Source organism: Puntigrus tetrazona, chromosome 11 (genome assembly GCF_018831695.1).
Source record: "Puntigrus tetrazona isolate hp1 chromosome 11, ASM1883169v1, whole genome shotgun sequence".
NCBI lineage: Eukaryota > Metazoa > Chordata > Actinopteri > Cypriniformes > Cyprinidae > Puntigrus > Puntigrus tetrazona.
In genome coordinates this window covers 10,398,652-10,418,979 of record NC_056709.1, presented here as the reverse complement: position 1 = coordinate 10,418,979, position 20,328 = coordinate 10,398,652, and the positions used below count along the sequence as shown (strand labels likewise).

Sequence of the window (20,328 nt, the reverse complement as noted above, 5' to 3'; positions counted from 1 at the left end):
CACCATTCGTGTGATTGCTTTCGTTTCCAGATAGCAAAGTCAGACGTACTACATGGAAAGACGGACAATAGTGAAAACACCAGATTTTCCAAGAAAAGCTATGCAGTCAGCCACCAACGCTCTACAAACAAGGCTTTATGTGTAGCGTCCGCAGGCAGACATCAGCCCTGGTTACTCTGATTGTGAAATGCAGATGTGGGAAGTCTGTGAATGCTGATGAGAGAGGAGAGTTCTTGGAAAGCTCTGACCGTCGCGTCAACCGGCAGTGGTCAGGCCGATTCCTTAGAAACCCCTGGGCGTGATGATATTTCTACAGATATTTCTTCGGTCCGACGCTTCTACAGATCCTACAGGTCTCACAAAAGACACCGGCAGGTTAGGGCTAGAGAAAGGGGGTTTTACAGGTACTTACGTACATATGACGTGCCACCTGAGCGAGGAAGAGGTGAAAAATGGTTAAGATATTATCTGGAGGGTTTATTTTCCCATGTGTAAAGATAACGACGCATTTCCTTTAAAGAAATCAAACCGCTTTAGAAACTGAAGAAGGTGGTGAACCAAAATTGAACTGAAACCGACAGCTGAAAGCAACGCGTACTTAACTTGTGCAGATATATCACGAATATTTGAGTACTGGGGTCGTTACCTGTAAACTAGTGCTTTGGTCGGAGAAAGGGGAGCTGAAAAATGTCGTCACGATGCTCATCACGGTTTCTGTCACGTAGTTTTCTAACGTCGTGTCAGCATGTCTGCGATCGCTTGTATTGTTGCAGACCTGGATGCAAAGCGAACATAAATAATAGACATTTATTGTGGCTTTGAGTCATTTGCTTCAGTAAGCACAGTCAGAACATACACTGCTTTGCTGCCCTAAAAAGAGGACTTGGATCAGACATCATATAAATAAAAACCCGTATCATACCACAAATAATGAATCACTTCTACTCGACTTTTAAAAAAAAAAACCCTCAGGCCATCAACAGTTAGACAATGTTAGTTGCACGCTAGCAAGCAACAGATTGGTACTTTTTGGTACTTTACACTTAAACGATTCATTGGGGTTGAGAAAAGTCCCCGTTACCCTGCATATGTCGACCAGAAAGTTCTCAAAGAGCTTCCACATGTGGTTGCTGGTGTAGATCTCCTTCATTTCGACCTCTGTGTCCACGTAGCAATGGTTCAGGAAGTTGATGTACGCAATTTTGACCTGGGAAAGAATACACGCACCTTAATACTTGCAACAAGGACATCAGTAAACTATGTTCTGGGAGTATATGGGCCGGGGAGACGACAACAGAGCAGTGGTTTAATAACATTTTTTACAATTCATTTAATTAATTAAAGTTGTAAATTAAAAAAGTTCTTAATTCAGATGTAACTTTTTTATGTATTTAAATAATCTAACTGAATTCAAATTCTAATACAATTAATTAAAATGCATTTTAAATTACATTATTTATTTGCTGTCAAAGTATTCAAACCATATAAAAAGGTTTTAATTAAATTAAAATGTATGTATTAAAAAGAAGAAGTTTTTATTCACGTTTTATGCATTAAAAATGTTTTTAATAAAAATTATATTTTACTAATTAAAGTTTGATTTATTAAAATATAACATTATATTTATGTATTAAAATAATATAAAGAAAAAGAAATATAAATCAAAGACATGAAATAAAACAATCTCTTCAATTACATTTTTTTATATATTTTTTTTTTCCCCTCAGCCACTTTTATTGTACAACATACAGTTCTTGCAATCCATTGGAAACACAAGATTAATAGTGGTTGATAGGGGCTGGAGAAACAGATGATACCACAATAATACATTGTTGAAAATAAACAGGCCACTGACCTCAGGGATACAGTCTTTGTGTGTAACCACGCGAACAATATCGTCCAGCGGCAGCAAGGAGTTGCACTTGATCTCGGTGTAAACGTTTTTGCCCTCTGTGCAGACGGCCAACAGCTCCACCAGGTGGATGTGGTACATGAGGGGGCTGTTTTCATCCATCCGGTCACGCTCCGAGCGCATCATCTGGACCAGAGTCTGGAACGAGGCCCGGTCATTATAAAAGACCAGCACATCCTCTCCAGAGTTCACCAACTGCAGAAAAAATTGATTCATTTTAAAATCGCAGACATGACTACCAAAGGCGATTTCAGCACATCAGCCACCCACCTCGGCCATTACGATATCCTGACATTTTTTGATAAATTTGTTCTCGGCCTTGACGATGGTCTGCAGGAACTTCAGGTACTGCACGTGTCTGCCGTGGGTCTCGATGCAGTGGACGGTGCTGCACGACCCGCTCGTTCATCTCACTGCACAGCTGGAAGTTGTTCATGAAGATGTGCTGCATGGTGATGGCCTCCAGGATCTACACATGACAAAAAACAGCAGATACATGTAGATTACGAACAAGCGCTTCACTAGCTGTATTAGAAAAAAGTCCTTTTGATCTAATTGAGCAAAAGTTGTATGGGTGATGCTGAAACATTTAATAATATATATATTATATATTATTACTAGTTGGTCATGTTGGAGCTATAAGACTATATGCCATATTTCTAGATAATATATATATATATAGTTTGTCATTCACAAAGCACATTCACTATACAGGACTCTGTTATGCAAAATTCTACTTAATTCTACTTTTATTTTATTTTGTTTATTAAGATTTATTATTAATTAATTAATTCAATTATTATTATTATTATTATTATTATTAACCATATTACAAAATATTATTCCTGTTTAAAATTATTATTATTATTATTATTATTATTATTATTACACCAATAGGCTTATTTATATCTTATTTTATATATATATATATATTATATATATTATATATAGGTAGTTTTAATTTGTTGGACATTAATTAAATTATTGCTTTTGATTTGGTTTGGACGTTTCTCATATATTCTAGTTCGGGAACAGACACAGTCTCTATAGTGTGATATCTATGTGAAAGAGTCTCTATGTGCTGAGAATTAACTGCCTTCTGTGACGTGAGGCAGCTAGCAGACGGTCGGTTTAGCCGGTCTGTCTGCTTCCTGACCTGGGCACTAGTTGGTCATGTTGGAGCTATAAGACTATATGCCATATTTCTAGATAATATATATATATATATATATATATATATATATATATATATATATATATAGTTTGTCATTCACAAAGCACATTCACTATGACAAACAAAAATCCAGTCTATGATCTAACAATGATTCTATTGTACACAAACATTGCAACAGGACTCTATTATTAGGCAAAATTTTACTTGCTTATAATTTTTATTTATAATTTTGTTTAAGATTTTATTTTTGTTTAATTATTCCTGTTTAATTATTATTATTATTATTATTACTACACCAATAGGCTTATTTATATCTTATTATATATATACACATATATATACACACACACATACATACACACACAACTTCTATCCCCAAGTAGTCTGGAAAGAGGTGAACTAAAAGACAATCTATTTAGTCAATGTAATTAAAAGATTTGGAGTAGGTTCTCCAAGTTGTGCATTAACATATAAAAATCATATTTTCACACAAATAATAAATAAATGTGTATATAACCTACCACAGTATGACTAAGAATATCCACAATGCAATTTGTTACATTAAAATCCCACAAAAAAAAGACCACAATTAGTGTAGTCATGATGTCACGATGATGAACTATGAATCATCATCACCATGATGTTTAATTTCAACCACCATAACGCAACACTCATCCTTCCCTGATGTTTGTGTATGCGCGTGAGAGGTAAAAAGCTCACCCCAGGGTTGAGAAATAGGTTGATGTGTTTGTGGAGCAGAGCCTGGTTCTGCTGGTTGCCTGCACAGAAGTTCTGAAGAAACTCATGAGCCAGCTTCATGATCTCTTGCATTCGTATGTCCTCACCCTGTAAAAATGCCATATGTGTATAACATGTATAAGACTACACTGGTAGAATTTTCATTTCTGATTTCTTATTAAGAATTAGATCACAGCAATTATATATTTAATCAAAAGACGTTTAATCAATAGATGTAATGGGTTTATTGGATTCACAAAAAAAGAACCAATAGGAGTCTTTTACTCCTGAATGCTTTTAAAACTTGACAGTGCATGTTCTGATACACTAAATTATAGTCATTCATTCAAGAAGCACACAGGTTTCATTTTCATTCAGAGATTAAGAAGAAAACTGGATCGTATGAATGATTCCTTCATGCTGCATGTTTTTGATTCCCTACAAAGATCCAAATCAATTAAGTCAGGAATCAGACTACTCTGATCTCTTTACAGTAGATTCAGTAGCAGTGTTGTGGAATTGCTGAGTGTGAGGTGTGTTAGTAGTTTTCCATCCGCATCGGCAGAAGAATGAACATTCGAGAAGCATTAACAGACCATAAAAATAATTCTACCAGTACCACACTTATTGAACTCGATTACACCAGACTAGAGGTCTTCATGGGTCCACTTGGTTCTGAAAACCCAGGGTCTGAGTCGTGTTGGGTACAAAACTTTGACGAGTTTGGTCTTTGGTAATAAAAAAAAAAAAGTGCTTTTTTTTCAAATAGAACCCCAATAGGAAGATATGGGGTTATATTTTTATTACAAAATAATATGTAAAGTCTTTTAGAAAACGTTAGAAAATGTAGAATTCTAAGCTGAAATCCCAAATATCAAAACTTTCCATACCTAAAATACATATTTTATATTACATAATGGTTCTTTTGATTTTTCTTTTCATTTTATAATGTACTGACTATTATGAGCCATTTCCCTCCCGGGAAGTCAGCTTTTTATGATGTCATTTCTAGTTACCATGATACTGACGTGATACTGATGTGAATAAATACTTGCATTTATTCACATGTGATTTGGTTAGCTACTCATGTGGCGCATTGTCATAATTTTGACTAATGCAGGACACTACTGAATGCACATCAGACGGAATTTAGATGTGTGTATGCAAAGCCGGCTGATAAAGAAGAGGGTATACACCTTATACACCTGCGCAGACCCTTTACTACACCACTGAGACTGAGACAAGACCATGCACCAACATGCATCAACAGATGCTGAGCTCATTGATTAATATATCGTAAAAGATCTTGTAAGATGCTGTCCCTTTACACAGAGCACTGTAGATGTGATCGCCGAATCTAAAGTGAAATTGAACAGCTAAAATAAAAATATAGGAAGCTCAACTGAATATCACAACAATTTTGTTATTGGTAGTCAAATAGTGTGGAGCCATGGTGGGCCAAGCTTCTGACAGGAGCCGGGCCTGAACCTTATTTACAGAAATACCAACTTAACAGATATAAGATGCATCAGAAAAATGCACTTGGGTTCAGATTCGGTTCGTGAAGACCTCTACACTACTGCACCTTCTCATAAGGGATCTGCAGCAGCTCAAGCACCACTGAATGAGCTCCCATGTTCCTCAACAGCCTCTGCTGCTGTTTCTTACTCTTCTTCCCGGACGGTCCTTCCTGTACGCAAAGCTTGCTGAGACGCAGGAGGATCTAGAGATAGAAAGAAAGACAGACAGACAATGAGATAACGAGGGGTAAATGAATAAATACTGTTTAATAAAGCAGATCAGTCTGCAATAGCTTTTACATGCGGTGCTGCTTATGCCATTTCTCCTCCAGATGTACACTTCAGGACGGGTTAATTAGATCTTCTTTAGTTAAAGTGGCTACATAATTAGCTCTTTTATAGTGCTTAGATGCATTAACTACTTCAGACATAAGACCCTACCTAAGGCTGAATGTTCATGTGTGAAACGTGTGAATGACACTTTACCTCTTTCACATCTCTGTAATTGTCACTGCTATTTCCGTCTGTCTTTTTTTTGCCCGAACCAGAGTCCCTCTGCATAAAGAGCAGACATACACGAAATAAAGCAACCGTTAATGTTGTATTTCGTTCAAGTAATAATGGCTATTATATACAAAAGACTGCCCCAGAAAAAAAGGTCATTGTAAAGCAACAGAAAAAGTGAGCTACAAAGTTTCAACCACAAGAAAAAAGGAAAAATTACCCCTTTATTCATTTTATTTTGCCCTGATACATAAAAAAGGCAATGATGCAATATAAGCATGAAGAATGTCAGTGAATTAATACGTGACCCTGGTCTTAATTTGCTGGGGTATATTTGTAGCGACAGCCAACAAAATATTCTAAGGGTCAAATGTATCGATTTTTCTTTTATGCCAAAAATCATTTCAATATTAAGCAAAGACCATGTTGCATTAAAATATTTAGTGAATTTCCTACTATAGATATATTTGATTAGTTATATACATTGCTAAAAACTTACTTTGGACAACTTTAAAGGCAATTTTTCTGATTTTCAAATAGTTTTATCTCACCCAAATATTGTCCTCACAAACCATACATTGCAGGAAAGCTTATTTCTTCAGCTTTCTGATGTATAAATCTCAATTTGGACAAACTGACACTTATGACTGGTTTGGTATGCGCCATATTTTAGGCCAGCCAACACTCATAAATATGCAATTGTGGGTCTCTGGCTTAAATAATAAATGCTGCCACCTTCTTTTTGTGGTCAGATTCTGCTGGGAGTCCGTCTCCTGCATCCATGCCTTCATCACCCTGTCGCTTGTACACCCAGAGCTCTGACTTTTCCACATTAGATCGCAGCTGGTCAAGGTCTGATTTGATCTGCTTGTAGTTGTCAACATCCTGACTGGTCACTAGAAGTTGAACCTATAGGGAAAAAAAGGGAAGGGATGCATGAAGAATTAAAATACAAATTACTTCAACATCAACAGCAAGAAATGGACCAAAAGTGACAATACCATTCATAAAAATGATTTAGAACAGCAATGTCATCATGTTACATACCTGCTTGAAAGCCATTAGCACTTCTTGTCTCTGGCTGAAATGTCTGAAGAGCAAATGTAGGGCTCCAGACACAAGCGGTGGATAGTCATGCATAGTGAGATGCAGCAGAACCCTCAAAAATGTTCTTCCACCATGGTCATCAAGATCCAGAGGTGTGTTCTCCTCACTGAATTCAGAAAGAATTATAGTTACACACTTTCGATCTCTTACAAAGCACCTCATTCAAGAAACGGATCCTTACCTTCCTCCAAAAATTCCTTCTGCTTGTTCTTCAATATTCTCAAAGTCCAGAGCTGTAAAACACACAGAAAAACTCGCATAATCTGTAGAGTAACTTGATTGATGGCGATTGGGAGATACTGCATACCTGGGATACAGTTGGGTCCGTCTGCATTCGCAGCTGGCACTGCATCCGTTTGCGTGTTGCTCTCGTCAAACTCACGTTTGAAGATGCAGAGCAAGCAGGAGATCCTGTAGTCCAGTCGTACATTCAGTATAAACTGAACAACAAAAAAACACAAAGTTCAGTTTTGCACCAGATTTGAACTCTACCTTCAACATTTGAAACTAACTGACTGTTTGGATGAAATTTAGATTCCTCAGATAGTTCATATAAAATAAAAAAACTATATTTTCTTTTTAAAATACCTGTAGGATTTCTATGATCTTCAGTTTGGTGTCCATCACCAGAATGTCTTCCTTCTCTGGTTCTGTCTGGGTCTTCACCACATCACCATCAGGGGGTGTTGTGGGGGTGGTGGGTAAGAATCCACCTCCTCTTAAGACCACCTGGGTCATGAGCTCCCCAACGCCATGGATGGACCTCATTACATTGCTACCTGTGAGAAACATAACCACCAAACCGTTAAAAATTCTACATTTTGCTTGTGCAAGTTTTAGTGAGTGCTTGAATATCATTCAAAGGACCCATTATGCTGCTGACGTTGACTGAAACTGTTACAACATGAGAAAAAAAATTCTTTACTTTTGGACTCATCTCCTTTTTCCATTTTGTTGACGGGGTAGATGGTGCTGACATGAACGCAGTCCAAAATGGCCAACAAGATCTTAGTCAAGCGCAACAAGTCACTGAAGTTGTAAAAGCCAAAGTAAATAAGGTTTCTTGCTAAGTTCACAACCTTAAACACACAAAAAGCAACACAAGAGTTAGTCACATCCAGTAACAACCCATGCTTGTCGTATCTTTACAGTCTGGATGGGTGACTTACCTCAAAAGTCAGTTTGTTTTTCTCTTTATCGGAGAAAGGAACATTCTGACAGACCACATCTCTGAGGTAGTTCTCAACAAAGTCCATTGTGAGTGCAAAGCGCTCCTTTATCTCATCTCTGCTGGTTCCGTCATTATCATAACTGAAACACAACATTGGATGAACTTGATTGAGATAACTACAGAAAACTAATACGGTTTCTTTAAAAACACTTCAACCTACTCATCGATGGCGATTTTGGATGGGATCTCGGACCACAGCCTGGCGTATTTCACAGGCATGACCTGTTCCTGCGGGTCACGGTCTACGTGCATGTGAAGCATCAGCCGGCAGAACGAGGCACGGAGGTCGTAGGGAAGGTCTTCATCCGACATGCAGCGCAGGATCAGGTCTACATCCAGCTGACCTGATATCTTCTCTATGGCTAAGTACTGGCGGTCCAAACACATCCTTGCAAACAGGTTCAGCTGGTATCTGAGAAAGAGAGTTAACCAGGAAAGAAAAAAGGTTACTGACAGAACTGATGTTTTGATTAGGTTTTTTTTTTTTTTTTTTTTTAGCATTTTGAACTTTTGCCCTGATAAACTTCGACCGCTGGTTTATTTCCTGTTGGCTGACCTGTAGTAGCTAATGACATCCTGGTCCTCTTTCTGGCCTTCTTTAGCATCCTGCGCCAGCTCTCTGATGCTCTTACTCTTGATCTCCTTACCGCTGTCCTTCCAAAACAACCACACCTCCTCCTCATCCTCCTCTGACTCCACTGGACCCTCTCCAGACTCCACCTCAAACCGAGACAACACCAGCCTGGGTCGAGAGAAAAAAAAAGATACAGATTTCAAATAGAACTGACCAGAAGCACTTGAATAATTAATAATTCAAATATGTTTTATTTTAAGAATACATTTCTTTAGGAAGGCTGCATTAAATTGATCTTGTAAAGACATTTATAAATGCTAAAAAGAAATTCTTTAAAGTATTATTAGAATGATTTCTGAAGGATCCTGTGACACTGACGACTGCACAGTGTTTAAACTGAAGTTATATTTGATAACAACACTAACGAAAATAACTGAAAACTAATCTTTGCATCTAGTAATTCAAAAATGTCTCACTTGGTTTCTATAAGGATGTCAGCATTGGCAGGATTCAGCACCAGCGTTACAGATCAGCTCCTGAGTCACTGGGATGGACTTGTTCATTGACACACACAGATCGGACAGGTAGTCCAGAAACCTAAACATAAACATGTCAGACTTCTATCTCTATTTGGCACTTATATAAGCAAAAAAAGTTTAAGCGTTTCTCTCAAACTTTTGGGCAGAAAAGCTCTTTTGTCTTGTCCGCAGCACACTCTCTCCCACCTTGGTTCACGGTTTTTCCTCACAAGGCTGACAAACGTGTCAATTTCAGCCGCCGTGATGTGCTTCTCCAAGAGTTTGCGGTTGTTGTGGAGGAGGGCCGTTATTGTATCTTCGGCCAACACGTCGTAGCCGATCTGTTTCTGCATGAAGCGGAACTGCTTGGCGATGTATTCCTGGACGGAGGGCACAAAGAGACAAAGTGAATACTTCTGTTCTTTTATACACCGCACCTGTCACCCGTTCTCTTTTTGAGTGGGTTTTGCTTTAAAAAACACATTTAATGAGGATAAAGGATGAACATTAACTGAACATTAACTAAATAAAAAAAAAAGAAAGAGAGAAAAGAAAACCTCAGCTATCAGCCATATTTGAAATTTTTGTTTAGGTTAAATTAAAGCACTAAAATAACCTTAAAAAAAAAGACTATCCAGTCATGGTTCGATCGATGGTAGATCGATTCAAGTGTTTCTGCTGCATTGAAAATTGTATCACAGACATATCTGTTGATTTTACTGAACAGAAATTCTGACGCATTTAGAGAATCCACTTACCGCTTAAATTTTTGTGATTTTAGAGCATTTTAGTGATTTAAAAGGGAGCCATACGTGTGTGACCCGTGCTGGCAAAATTAGTCAGATTTTTCAAATGTTTTTTTTTTTTCCACATACTCAATTCAAATAAATAAAATAAAAACACTTCTTCGTCTACCTCTTCATGATGAATCGCTTTATCCTCAATTGTAAGTCGCTTTGGAAAAAAACATTGCTAAATGACTAAACGTAAATGTAAACAGTAGGCCTAGTTTAATCAAAAGTAATGAGTGATTTCCTCTTTTCTTTTAACGTTTAATTAACATTGACAGCCTATTGAGACATAATGCATCGCTTGGTTTCATTAGCATGGGTTCTAATCTTATTTCACTGTTTTGGACTAATTTAATTAATTTAAATATTCGCGAACCTGGCATGCTGCGCTTTGCAACAGCAGACCTACTTGTTGTGAGAAGCAGGACCGGCAGTTGTCCAGAAGCAGATAAAAATGTACTCCTCTCAGAAAATGTAAAAATAAAAGTTGTTTTGTAAAATAATAACGTTAAGGTTTAATTACTATTTGGAGCATTGGGACCAATAAAAAAGGGTTTAATTAACAGAATTTGAATTTTAAAATTTTGATTCAAGTTGGACTGTGCATATTTCGAGATGATTTGCTTCTGAAGCCATGTCTGTAAAGTGGAAATCTACTGAACCGTTGTATAAATCAGCACGGTACACATGTTTTCATTGTTAATATTCATTAGCCTACACATGCGCGAAGCGTAAAACTAGAAGTGAAAAACCTTATGAAAAAGAAAATATGCAAATAGCGTGGTTGCTGTTGTTGCATTCCTTTGCGTTATGCTCGTCAACAGCGTGGTATTGCAAAATTTGTAGTTATCGCGACAGCCCTGCTCTTTATGGTTATATTTTCAGCTAATGCACTCTGAAGATGTTTGCACCAACGTTTCTATGAATGACTGAGTTTATAAATATTATTACACTTTGATTCTAATTTCATTTTGCCATATAATGCAAATAACTTTTTTTAAACATCCCATATGGCTTGATTCATACAGAAAATTATATAATGATGTCTATCTGCATTTAACGAGACATTTTGCTCTGGTAAGGACTGCGTGGGCTATTAAGCACTATACTGTGTGTGTGTGTGTGTGTGTGTGTGTGTGTGTGTGTGTGTGTGTGTGTGTGTAAACACGGCCACTTCCTTTGTCAAACACAGAACAAATTAAAACCATGTTATATAAAATTAAATGCATTAAATATATTCAATGAATTACTTTGACTCATGTCAACATCTACAAACACGTGCCACTGAATTTCGAAACCTCGAAAAAGTCTGAGGTTCAATGGCATTATATATAATTTTTTTAAAAGTCTTTAAAAAAATATTAATTAGATGTGTAATGTTGGAGACCACAGGAAATCACACTTATGCCTGCAGACACACAGATAACATCTTGAAGTTTTCTGAATACATCAGAGAGAATTTAAACGAAGGCAAAGTCAACTGAATCATATCAGCATGGATTTAGAAAACAAATCAAGAGGGGAAGCACTGGGACGTCGTGTCCACAGTCACAATATGAATAGTACAGTTCAAAACAGTACAGTAAAAAAAAAAAATTGAAAATTGTTGTCGAAGATTGAACCAGAGATGCTCCTGCACACCAGGGTGAAGCCAGAAATGTTTAAGTGGGTGAGTTTGCATAAAACTGGGTGGGCCAAGTATATTTTAGCCTAAAAAAACTAACATTAACATCTTAATTTCAACTAATAGCTTTAGTTTTATTAGGCTATAGTTTTTATTTTCGCCTACATTATTAAAATTAAAATCTTAACATATGTGCCTGAGCTAACAAAGATGAACAAACAATTAGCAGCTACATTATTAACAAACTTAATTTATGCTGTAATGTTATACTTTTAATGGTATTTGATGCATTAACTAAAATTTGATGAATGAAGTTTACATTAGAGCCCTGCACGCCCAGTTAAAAAAAAACAATAGGCCAATAGAAATGTTTACAGCCGTATTTTCGAAATGCTGCAGACCCACCTGGTTCTTCCTGTAATCCTGCTGTGAATGTCGCAGCACACGGTAGCACAGTCTGCATATGTGCCTGAAGGGTGCGTGTCTCTGGTCATTCAGCTCCTCCAGACGCAACATGGGACCATCGCCGCTGTCGGTGAACGGGGCCTGAAGCAGCTTAAAGATCTATCGGATGGAGATTGGAATGAATAATACATCTGATGTATTACTTGCACTAATGAAGAAAATTCTGAAGTTTTTCACTGCACAAACAATTGTAGAATAGCACAAAAATGTGCTTTAGATTATTTAAATACAGTTCTTTTAGGGACCGTTCACTGAAAGGTTCTTTAGAGATCCAAAAATTGTTGTCATATGGTGAAAAAAAAATCTAATTTTCAAAATTGTTTAATGAAATACTTTTTATGAGCCCTTATGTCTATATCAATATGGTTGCAGATGAAAAAATGCATTACTCATTTTATATTTTAAATATTCTTCTAAAGCAGGATGTGGAAATACTTTTAATAATGCATAATGAATGCATTTTTGTGCCTTTTTACTGCTGGTTTATTTACAATGCAGGTTTTTGACTGAAAAATAATTGATTTGTGACATTTACTTAATTTTATTTTAGGATAAAAGTGTTTATTAGTGCAGTTTATAAGGATAATCATTCTATTTGTTGTATTTCTGCTTGTCCAAAAGCGCCACCTGCTGTCAGAGGGTGAATTTACATTTTCATTCAGCCCATCTGCTGCTTTTGTTGCTGTCAGTATGTAAAAACTGTTTGATGGAAAATAAAAACAATATGGATAATAATCAACTTTAGACAAGTTGATTGATTGTAGCACACATCCCAATTCTACACCTGAAAAAGTTTTTCACATCTTTTAGCCACAGGAATTATGAGGTATTGAAGAGCATCCTACTTGTTTTAAGATATTCTGCTCTCTCATGAGTTTCTGCCGTTCACGGTTGGGTTTATTGACCATGATCTCCAAAACATCCTGGCCATTGTTGGGGATGTCCACCACGAAAAACACAAGGTCCTCCAGAAGCTTAGTGACAAATCTACAAAACACAAAGAGAAAAGAAGGTCAAGTCGGTTTAAACTCATAACAGCCCTAATTAAGGGCAAAATTCACTAGAAGTGCTGGAAAATGTTGTTCATTCATCACAGCAACGCTTTTGAATTTCCAGTTTAGGCCTTTGGAAATAGTTCCCACATGGTTTGTTCACTGTAATCAATTGATACAGTGAAACGACATGAAATGGGAAATGGGGTTGTAGCAAAAACATTTAGTCAGGGTCGCTAAAGGACTCAAGCACATTCCTATTCCAGACACTTTCAGGAGTCAGACCTTCTTTCATTCTGAGTGATTGTGCCCTTCTCTAGCTTGCCAGCGATGGATGCCAACACTTTACTGGCATCGTTGGCAAAGTCTAGGTCCCTCACCTCCGCAGGAGGGACTGGCACAATGGCGAAGGCCTCTTTATCTTCTTTGATAGGTGATGTGCCAATCTGAAAGAGAAAAAAATACTGAAATTTAGTGCAACAGTAGTAAAAGAATAACATGATAACTGGAAGAATTCTATAATTCTATAAACTATTCTATAACCTTTACAGTTTATATAGACTTCATATTAATATTTAAAATTATATTCTAAAGATTTATTATATATGTTGCTTTGGACAAAAGCATTAGCTTGCATATTTATTAAGCTAATAAAATGATCACATAATAATTTAAATAATTAATCTAAAATGTTATTGTTATATTATTAGCTGCAAAAAAAAAAAATCAGACAATAAATTATACTAAATGGCAACCTGATTCAACCATTTGATATTAGTGTTTTTGTGAATTACTTGAACAACACCCACCCGTAACATAACTGGCTTCTCCTCCTCTTTGTCAATGGGGTTGTTGGTGCTGTGGACCCATGTATTGGTGCACAAGTGCCTTAGTCTCACATACGAGTTCCTGAGGAGGAAACAAAATGTCAGTGGTATCAAAATGTATGATCTGCTTAATAATAAATAAAAAAATAAAAAAATCAATTGTGACCTTGTGCTTAGCTCAAATTACTGACACAGAGGTACTATTAATATGACTAACGTAAAATGTTTCTTTTTTTAATGTATAAATGCATGCATGTATATATGTATACAATCATTCATTCATTATTTACGTTACGAGTAATTATATTAACCCTTTATAAATGAATAGAGGTTAACTGGAAAGGTAACTGATAACCTCCAGTAACCCTTAATCTTAAGACCATCAAGAGTTTACAGGAGGTCACAGCACATTCCTGCTGTGGCAAGGGTCGTCTAGGGTCATATTTAGGGGTCAAATGAGTTCATTTAACCGTTTAGCAGTCCTTCAAAAGCTCACTAGGGGATAAAACACTCGTGTACTAAGACATCATGTGAGAACTAGGTTCAGGGCATATATGGTGGAGGTGGGACGCCTTCAGGTCACTGTGACCTCTGTAAAGTCCTCTGTAAACTACAACCCAACGTTTAAGAGGATATGACTGCCTAACGCCGAACAGTGGCTCTATTAAGGATGTCAAAGAAAGATCTGTCTCACAAACTCACCAACCTGATATATAGAACCTCAAACGTATGGAAAATGTTTATTAAGTCAGATCTTTTGTGATAGTTCGCGACAATAAAATGAAGCTATTAGCTTTAAGGCTCATGCATTTACGGACCCAAGCTACTGCGATTGTATTGCACAATCAAAACATGAACTTTCCCTGAGTTCATGCCACTGACTCCAACAGCGCCTACGGGAAGCTATAGCAGTTAGACACACACACCTAGCTATCAAAGCCACTATTGTTCTCAGTGTGTGCAAGTGTGTGTGGTGCTTAAACACAAACCTACAAGGAAGTTCAATACCTGTCAGGCCAGATAGTTAATTCACGCTTGTTTTACTAAATTGCCGTAAGCACAATGCACCTGTTCACATTTGTCTTGCACACTAAGGAGACCTTAACACTGCTATCAGAGCTGTTTTTTGCTAGGTTTTTAACAGGCCATGCTTCTAAATTGAGCTGCATCATCAGAATGATTTTAAAAAAAGGGTGAGAAAGAGAAAATGAGAAAAATATCATGCAGTGGAGGTTAGTGTCAAATTGACGTAAAGAAATACTCCACCTAGAACATGAATTGGCATAATTTTCTAGTGAGTGTGTGTGTGTGTGTGTGAGAGAGCAAGTGAGAGAGAGATTGTCACCTCTTATCTCTAGGTCAGCTTTCAAAATAAGTTTGTTTTTCCTTTGTTGAATGTAATTAATACTTTTATTTAGCTTTAATATGATCAAAAGTTTTTTTTTTTTTTTTTAAACATTCTATTCATCAAAGAATTGTGAAAATGCATCACATTTTCCATAAAAACATGAACTCTTCAACAATAATTGAAATAAATAGAAATGTTTCTTGAGCACAAAATCAGCAGAAAGATCATGTGACACTGAAGACTAAATTCAGCTTTGCATCACAGGAATAAACTGCATTGTAACATGGGATAATATTTGACCAACATTACAGCTTTTACAGCATTTTTGTTTAAATAAATGCACCCTGGTTGCTCATAAGAGATGAAAATATTACTGCCTTTTTTAAATTACAAAGGATATTTTTGCACCTAGAACTTAAACCGAGTCTAATTCATACCAGAGAATTCATAACATGTGTATCAAATACGCATTAGATTGATACTGAAACTGAAAATATGATTTTAGCCATCCATCACCCAGCTCTGTGTCGCTGTGATTTCATGAGGTTCTGTTTTGGGCCTCGCTCAACTGAGGCTTGAACGTAACCAAAGCGTCACAGAGTTTCTTCACTAAAAGCACACACATCTATACAATTACACACACACACACACGTAAGTAAAATTGGGCCTAGCGTTTCACACAAACATGCTCTTGTCACACACAGACGCGGCTGTATTCCTGGCACAGTTGTGCAATCGTCTATGTGACTAACAGAGCTTACCTTTGTGTGTGTGAGTGTGTATGTGTGCCCCTCACACTAATTAGTCACATCTACAGCCCTCCAGTGCCGTGACAGGACGCTGGTCTGAGAGTTGGGGTATTTCGGGTCACACTTAAAGCCATGACTTAGAAAATCCTTTTACTAGGATCAAACTTAAAGATGATCTCTCTCACACACAAGAGGAGGCTTTAGTTCAGCTTGTTACTCATATTACCGTCAGTGGCTTAGTGTCGCATGAAATCCATTCTGAGCATGTGGTGGAGAGGGTCATATTATCTATAGATTATCAAGGCCCATAGGCTCGATATACAAAGAAGCAATTACACAAACACACATGCATCATCATCACATGAATCAGACTGCATTCAAAGAGAAACTCATGTCATGAAACATTTCAAGAAAGTGTCTCGGTTCTACATCACCACAAAAAAAAAAAAAAATCACATGAAATTAATAAGAAGTCACATGTTGAACATGTTAATTAGAAGGTTACATCAAAAGGTTAAGAAAATCAAAAGGTTAAATTATTCCCAATGGAAAGCATTGTAAGCCTTAATGGATGAATTAAATATTGAAAATGTATGTATGTAAAACACACAAAAATGCCCTCAGAAGATAAAAAATATTTTAGGGATGCATAAGCCGAGAGGGGGGATCTTACCACTATGTTTTTACGAAAAAACTAATAATTTAAAATATGATTTATACTGGGACCATTTATTTTCAAAAACGTTATTCAAAATTAACATCAAACACTTTTCTGGGATTTAATATACTTTCTATAAACTTTTCAAATTCGATCGCATCATAGAATCATAAACATAATCTGGACATCTTCATCTGATTCACTCGTTCAATACCAAAGCTGAATTTCCCCTACTATGTTCTGCTTCTGAGCAGCAAGGAAGATGACTTCATTAAAAAACTCTTTCCAAGTGATGGCTTATATAAAAATAAGGGAATCTGGGGTGGACGGTTACGCAACATCTGGCTTCTGTTTTAACAACATGTTTCGACAACATGGAAAGATATCACGCTGGCAAAGTGCGCGTCACCCTGATTTCCTGCCTCCACACCCTGCCGGACTTTCTGACTATTTTCAGCTAGAAAAGTAAGAGTTTTGCAGGTATCACAAAGCGACACGTGCGTGCTCTGTCCTGGAAGCGTTGGGGGGTTTTTTGGAGTCTGACGGGTGTGTGAGCATCATGTGTGCGGTTTTCCAAATCTCTCTCGTGTTGTCAGTCATGATTCACTGGAGACAACAGACCATAGTTAAAAACAAACAAAACGTAGTCGCCAGACTCGGGAGACGCAAGACATCATGAGATGCAGGCGACTTCCAGAAATACCAGGAAAATGCGTGAGTGCAAGACATCTTCCCTGTGACTTATATCCATAGCCGAATGAATCGGTTACGGTTTTCTCTTTAGGTTCATTAAGGGCCTTTACTACTAAATATCCTGCAGGCCTTTTTCCTCAAGCTAATTTTAATTCATCCGTTTGTTGCTTATCTATAAACCTTACATAAAGTATGGTTAACAAATTAAACTTTAAATCATGCTTTTTGTTTACATGATGTAACATATATGATTTTATATATGCAATCATCATACATATATACACATATATATACACATATATATACACACATATATATATATATATATATATATATATATATATATACATACACACATATACATATATATATATATATATATATATATATATATATATATATATATATATACACACACATATACATATATACATATATATATATATATATATACATATATATATATATATATATATATATATATATATATATATATATATATATATATATGTGTGTGTGTGTGTGTGTGTTATGTAATATACTCTATCATGTATTTATACATAGACACAATAAATATAGGTAGTACACACTTTTGAACCTGTACTGTTTTTAAAGATGTTATACGTCAAGTGATGTTATTATAATCTACTTCTGGTCAGTGTGTACCTGGGGGACGAGGGAGTCTCCTCCTCTGAGGGAATTAGTGGGATCCAGCTCAAAATGGAGGAGATGTCATTGCCATCAGGGACAGACACGAGGGTGTACATGACCTTCTCTGTTGGGCGTTCGCAGACAGGCCATGAGCTTCATGTTCTGAGTCCAGCTAAAGGAGAGACAGACCTCGTAACCATCGACACACAACACAGTTAATTGATTATGTGACTATGTGGAAAAAACAAAAAAAAAAAAAACTTTTGATTTGTGACATGGCTGACAACTCTGAATGAAATTTTACAAAGCATTCGATGAGCGACAACAAAGAAGAATCTCTAGATCGGTGTCACAGTGATGTGTGTGTGGGCTCTAATCAAACATGTTTTAGCCGCTTTTAGTTAACAAGTTTACCGCTTCTTGGTTCATTTCAGGAAAACTCAGGGGAAATTTTCACTTATATTTTAGAAACCTGGACCTAAGGGTCTGTTTGCAACAAACATGATTTGAGTTACAAAGCTTAGTACATGCACACTAGCAACAGGAGGAACTGCCCGTTGTAAACATGTGACGGTGTTATGCTACGCCACCTACAGCAGAGAGCTGATTTACTCCTGCCAGCTAGAGTGACCCCTTGTGCTTGATTAGAAATTTACTTAGTACCTTAAAGAGTGGATATTTCTTTCTAAATATTCTGGCCTACAATTCAAATTAGATTCAATAGCATTGATGACATAAAATGATTTACTAAAAAAATGTATTTGACATTTTAAAAATAAAAAGGGATTAAAGTGAAGGTTGTGTTTTTATTAAACACTTGCATTGCTTTCGATTTGTATTTGTATTTGAACTGCAAAGCTTTCAAAAACTTCTCTTTTCTAAAGCAAACTAATTTGTAGGCTTATTCATCAATGCCATCTTGTTTGTGTATTTTTCTGTATGCAGTCTCTACCTGTATCCATGCATGTATGATGCAAAACTGACATGAATGGTAGAGATTTTACATTTCTTGTCTCATAGCTACACTTTCAAAAAAATTATTTTAACGTTTTATCCAATGTGATTCCTCATTATTTTTATTATAAACAGTTTTGTTATAAGCTAAAACTAAAAAGCTACAACCAAAGCTGAAAATAAACACAAACAATATATTGTACAAAATTAAAATGAATACAGAATTATTATTTTTTTTTTTTTAATTATATGATAGAAGAACTTTTAAAACATTACTAAAAACTAAAAGTCAATAAAAAAAAGCAGAAAACATCTTATTTGAAATATTAATATAGTATGTAGCTGATACTAAAAGAACACTGTAACTAAATTTTATCCACAAACGCTGATGATGTATCACAATGTGTACAAACCACATTTCTACTATAACAAGCAATAACATCAAACTAAGCTGCAAAAAAACCACCAACACATGTATGGAACGCTTAGAAATATGCAAAGATATGGGGACCATGGAGATGAAGATACATAAGCTTTGTATGAAAGCGGGTCTGACAGTACCTGGAAGTTAAAGGGTGAAAAATCTGCCACCTGAAACCAAAAAAATAAATAAATCAGCCAGCACACATACTGTATATAGATATCTACACAGTACAGTACACAAGAATGACAGCTATTTAAATATAAATGAAAACCACTTACAGATGAACTAGATTCCCAGACTCTTCCTCATAGTCAGGATTAACCCAGAACAAATAAATCACAAAAATATACTCAAAACAGATCATTCTATTTGACAGGCAGCTGATTAGAAAATAAATTGATTAAATTATTAGGCACAACCCAATGAAACCAAAATAAATTAAGATAGGGTAGTAATCTTTGAACATTAAGTTTCCCTTCTTGGTTAGAGAGATATCTTTAGAGATTTTACATAAACCTCATGATATTCTCTCATTCAAAGCATATATGATTGTGATTTTTGAGTTAACCTTTTTTTATATTAAACCCTTTAATTTAATATGCATTCCTTGTCCCAACTGTAAAGAGCTGGTGTACCTAATTAAAAATAATAACAACAATAATAATAAAGTAAAAATGTGATAGATAGATAGATAGATAGATAGATAGATAGATAGATAGATAGATAGATAGATAGATAGATAGATAGATAGATACATTTACATTTAAGTTTATTTATTATTTATTTTTCTTTTTATTCAATACTCAGCTTAATTCTGAAATCTAAAAAATCTGAAGTAAAAAGGATGAAAGATAAAGATATAAGTATATCTGCT

General features: G+C 36.0%; 1 pseudogene; it reads right to left on the bottom strand.

Moving 5' to 3' along the window:
- Positions 1-18,192, bottom strand: part of LOC122354386 — an 81,659-nt pseudogene extending 63,467 nt beyond the window's left edge.
- Between the last annotated feature and the right edge of the window lie 2,136 nt (positions 18,193-20,328).